The following is a 5,713-nucleotide window of genomic DNA, read 5'->3' on the forward strand; positions in this document are numbered from 1 at the left end:
ATAAGGCACATGGTCATGGTTTTCACAATAATTTTATGTAAAACAGAGAGATTGCAGAAAATAGTATGGTTGCAAAAAGTAGGTATTGTAGAAAATAGTAGGTTAGGTTAGGTTAGAACAGTGACCCTTAATGCGCGAAGGCGAGCGAAGCGTGCCGCGGCAGCGGCCGCCGAGCGCTAGAATCATCTCTATTGTTAATGAATCATTTGGAAATTTCGATAAAAAGAATGAAATATGAAAATTTATTTAGAAAAAATTTTATATTAACTACCCACTAAAGAAAATAATAACCACAAGCTAATTTGTATTCCATTCTATGCACCAATCAAATTGTTTTGTAAATAGTTTATCGTGAAATATTTTTGCCAAATGAAACATTTGGCAAAACATACTTTGCCAAACAATAATTTGCTAAACAATAATATGCCAAAAACGACATTTGCGAATTAAAAGTTGGCAATAAGTTGTTTTGCCAAATGAGAATTTGCCAAATGAAAATTTGCGAAACGTTGTTTGCGATGTGATAATTTGGGAAACGTTTTTTGGCCAAACATTAGTAATCCGAAATGTTACCGTGAACATAAACTTTATCGGTTGTGTTGTAAGTAGAAAAATAATACGTAACTAACTTGTCATCTCTTTCGTTGGGAGCTCTACAATCAGTGACACTAACTAACGTCGACTTATATGCTTGACAAATACCAAATTCTAATATTATGAACGAACATGTTACTATCCATAATATTATTTTCATATTTCGGATTAAAAACTGTGGATAGTAGTAGACCTTAGATACTGTTTTGGAAACTACTTAATGTTTCAGTGGATTTCACAGTATTTACATAATATCTGAAGTTAATTATGATTACGTTAAAATTGTGGTGTCCAACATGATTACCTACATCGGTTATTATCCTTCTTTGGAATTTTATTATTGTGATAATTATTTCTATTTTCGGAGAAGTTAACTTACATACCTACATAATTACTTCAGTGTCATCATTATTATTCAAATATTATTTTAGTCCATCTAAAAACGATTTTGCATTAAAAACGTTAGTCGCATTTTTTATATAAGTAGTTTGCCGTACGTTTCACAATATAATCATACACACTAACATATTAACCATTACTATAATCATCATAAAATGTCATTTTTGCTTGTTTAATGGACTAGTAGGTTCTATAGATTTTTATCGATTTGAAAATACATCACTTAAATAGTCCATTTTTTATCTATTAAATTCAGGAGATTAATGTCCCACAACGTTTTCTCCTACTAAAAAATGAGACTGTATATCATCGTTTTTATACTTATTCAAATAAAATTAAGTTACCAATATGTATCAACTGTGAAGAATATTGAATTATGCGCAAACACGGACCCACCCTTGAGAGTTCCGCCAATCGTTGATTGCGAAAATAGACTTTACAGAGAAAGCCATGGAGTGTTAATTGACGGCAATGTAACAATAAAAACAGATCTTGTGGGATATCTTTGGAGACTCAAAGTAAAAGTCGATGCTGGCGATGGAAAATTTCATCGTGCTAATGACATGAAATTCACATGTAGTCATATTATTGTGAAGCTAATTTTGGGAGCAATAAATGCCAAATATGACCAAAAAACGTGCACGATTAAGAAAGGCACTTTAGTTTATAACAAGATTGACGTAAGCAAAATCGATAGACTTGCTAGGTTACCAATGAGAGAAATGGGATTAAATCATTGGCTAATAAGTCTTTTTAACGCAAATGAAACAATATTATGTATACAACTTACTGTCATGATTTCAAATGATAAGAAGAGTGTTAAAAAAGGTTAAAGATATACTTGTACTGTGCACACGAATAAATTAAAGAATTGGAAAAGTTTGCGTTTTATTGGGTCAGGTATGTACCTACATTGTTCGTATTTTAGAAATAAGTAAATAAGTTCGTAACACAAAAAGTTTATTTTAAAATCTTGTATATTGGGTATCCTTAACTAAGTCTTTGTACAAACTTTTAGAATATTTTGTATAACTACAAAATCTACAGTAAAATATACCTAACTATCTAGTAAATAGAGTAATACAATATTAATTTGTGAATTTTAGTGGGATTCTGCGGTTTCAGATTTTGTTGTTTCTTGTTCGACGATAACAACTTTGTTGCCCCGTCTTCTGCCGTGAGGACCCCGGCGGACTCTTGCAGTTCCATCTTCTGAAACCTGTGAACCAAATAAAATATATTACAAAATAAATAAAATTTTAAAGGACTGATGTAGGTACATCCAGAATAAGATGAGAAAATTAAAGAATTTTGAATGACATAATTTGCGTCTTCGGACTGGTGGTTTCTATGCCGAACTGCTGCGCCATAAGTCATGGATTCAATCAACGAATAATGCAATAAATAATTTTATTAATACAATTCATAATCACAATATGTGTAGGTATGCCTATGTGTTGGTGCACGCTTTTAAAAATACATATTATTTCAGTTTGTTCTGGTATGATTGTATGTAGGTACAGTCAGCGTCAATAGTTCAAAGTTGCCAAAAAGTTCGCAACACGTCTGTGTTACAATTGGAATAAGATTATGTTGTCAAATTTTTGGCTACTTTGGGTGTCACGAACTATTTGACGCTGACTGTATGTAGTGTAAATTTTATCCAAAGATGTTAACTTATTTTCGTAACTAATTAACAAAAATCATAAAACATAATTAACTTTTAAAAAAAATAAAACCGACTTCAAATGCGTGAACACAAAAAAAAACTAATAATTAAAAATATTGCGTATAAAAAAGTTCATCCCCAATTTTCCACCCTTGGGGGTGAAATATTTTCTTCAAATTCGCATGAAACCACCCTTTTGATAATACCTATTCAACAAAAAAATAATCGTTCAAATTGATTTATAATCGGCGGAGATATTGCGTATAAAAAAGTTCATCCCCAATTTTCCACCCTTGGGGGTTGTTTTTTCTATTATTAAATTTAAATGGGACCACCCTTGAGGTATTACCTATACGCCGAAAAAAGATTTGTTCAAATCGGTTCGTAATTGGCGGAGTTATCGCGTAACAAACATAGAAAAAAAAAAACATACGGGTCGAATTGAGAACCTCCTCCTTTTTTGAAGTCGGTTGAAAAAGAATAATTAAAACCAAATTAATGCTAACCTGTACAGATTTCTTGGCAGGCACGTTGTTTTCGAGGAACTTGTTTACAGCACCGAGGGTGTTAATTGGTATCTAAAATACAAAACAACGTTAATTTTCTAAAGAAGGTTTTTGCCCTCGTAAACAAGGTAATTTAATGTATTTAGGGTCTGAACAAAAATATTTATAAATGAGACATAATAATGAACAAGTCTAAATATGACACAATATCCAATTTTAACAACAAAGAAAAGTAATTAAAGTAAACGCCATTTGAATTTAACAGTCAGACGTGATAAAATCAACTTTTACACGTTGGTTCTAAAATCAACACTTTATTTTGTAAATAGACAATTTCACATCCAAGGAGAATAATTTAAAAGGTATAACTTTTAATAAGTATTAAAAAGTTAAACTCACCCTTTCACTCACCTTCCGCTAGTTACTACTTATAAAATCAAGAGTAAATTATGTATTTACATAGTTACTATAGTCTATCCAATATAGCTTGATTAGAATGACAGCTGCCATCAAAAGTAACGACATAACTTTGTAGTAGCGATCAATGAGAGCTAAATATTGGCGGACAAGAAATAATTCATGTCTGACCTACAAACAATATTTTCGACGACAGTGCTTCCAATAAAAATATTAATTTCGTGTAAATAAAGCGTTAAATTACACCAATAAGTAGTAATGCGAAATTATAAAAATCAAGCTAGAGTATTAACGACGTCTCTACAAGGTTATCTCGAGTTACAAAAATGTTAGTGATGGGACATATCGACAAATGTCATATTAAATTAAAACTATTTTTTTAACATATTTAACAAAAATTTTTCCTAATTTTTTAACATATTTAAGTTAAGTTATACGTTTTTCTAAATGTTCACTATTAAAAACCAAAAAACATTTCATTCTTAAATAATCAAACATCGGAAATTAATCACCGGTAATTTTTTGGGTATTCATAGCACCGTTGCTCTAGAAGAGATGCCCACCGCCCTCTAGCGAGAGAAAAAAAAAAGTGAAGAACACTGATGATAATGACTACGACTTAGGTTGTACACCCTTGACATGAATTTTAAATTTTACTGTCTTTAAATTTAAATTATAATTGTCATTTTTATGAATAAAGATATGAAGAAAAATTGGGTGCATTTTTTATATCATTTTTTCGGAAACTTATCGATACATCTATGTGAACCGTACGAAACATACACAGCACTAGTCACATTCGTTTGACAGCTGTCATTCTAATCAAGCTATTTTGGATAGACTATATGTTAAAAACACCAAATCCAGCTTGATATTTTATCTATTTATTTAGTCCAATTCTTACCTTAACCACAGAATAAGTAATAGTACAGGTACAGAAGGATTACTCCGCAAGACGATTTAAATAAATGCGAGTCTTGCTACGAACGCGATACAGTGGAATTCAGCTCGCACAGCACTACGTACCTACAATTTTATTCACCTACAAGTTTTGTCTCTTTCTATCGCGTGCCTCTGAACTCTTCTTACGCTGTTAGGGTTGCTGTCTAGTAGGGTCTAGTAAAAAAATAATTAATATACTTATTTGTAATGAGGTACGTATGTAGGTAAGTACGCATTCATTATGGAAAACCTTGGGAGAGGCCTTTGTCCAGCAGTGGACGTCATTAATTTGCTGAAACGAACGAACGCATTCTGAGCAGTAGTCATGGTAGGTTATGTAATACGTCATAATAGTAAGTCATGGTAAGTTAGATTCCTATACTATCCTAAGAATTATTGATTACCTACATGGCCAACATACCTTTCAGCATCTTTGGGAAGCGAAAAAAGACATAAATCCGGTAGATTTCTTTTCGAATTTAAACACCCGAACGCCGCACAATAATATTTCTTTCTCTTTATGTCCATTTTGTAATAATACTTCGATCATAGAATTAGGTAGGTACTACAACGCACGCCAGCGTCCTGACGGGCGCGCGCGTGACACTCGACTGATATAATACCCGCCGGCGGGGCGCTTCGCTGTAGGTAATTATCGGATGTACCGCGCGGAGTGAGCCAGGCCTGCCTTAACCGTAAACTTTGTGCCAACACGCATTAAAAAAAATTGGGACTTGAAAAACACCACAGAAACGAAAACAACATCCCAATACCAACAAAAACAAAATGTATTGCATAAAAATATAATATAATGGTTATAGTAATATTAAAAAAAGTAAATAATATTAAGCACAGCACAGGAATTGTAAATAATACAATACACATAAAATACTTACTGTAAAAGCTTAAAATTTTCAAATAATATAATAAATGATTAATTATAAGGAAATAAGGTTATAAGCTGAATAAATAGAAAGCATTATAATTATGAGGTTAGAAGCCAAAATTGTGTGGAAATTAGATGATGATGAACTTACTGCCAAAATGTCGTCTATGACTCTAGACACGTTTGGTGTTTCGACTGACACATGCGCAGCTGATGTTGATAGGGATGATGGTACTGCATGCTTGGCAGATATCAAGTCTGAGTCGGCAGCTTGGGGAATGAACAAAATGGGTCAGTAGC

At 32.4% G+C, this 5,713-nt stretch overlaps 1 long non-coding RNA gene across 1 annotated transcript; it reads right to left on the minus strand.

The window, feature by feature from the left end:
- Positions 1–1,936: 1,936 nt before the first annotated feature.
- LOC135076160 (uncharacterized) lies at positions 1,937–5,713 on the minus strand. Its single transcript, XR_010258191.1, has 3 exons — positions 5,565–5,713; positions 3,169–3,240; positions 1,937–2,212 (listed from the first exon to the last, which is right to left on the minus strand). It is a non-coding gene; the product is annotated as an uncharacterized LOC135076160 (long non-coding RNA).

Source organism: Ostrinia nubilalis, chromosome 11 (genome assembly GCF_963855985.1).
Source record: "Ostrinia nubilalis chromosome 11, ilOstNubi1.1, whole genome shotgun sequence".
NCBI classification, from domain to species: domain Eukaryota; kingdom Metazoa; phylum Arthropoda; class Insecta; order Lepidoptera; family Crambidae; genus Ostrinia; species Ostrinia nubilalis.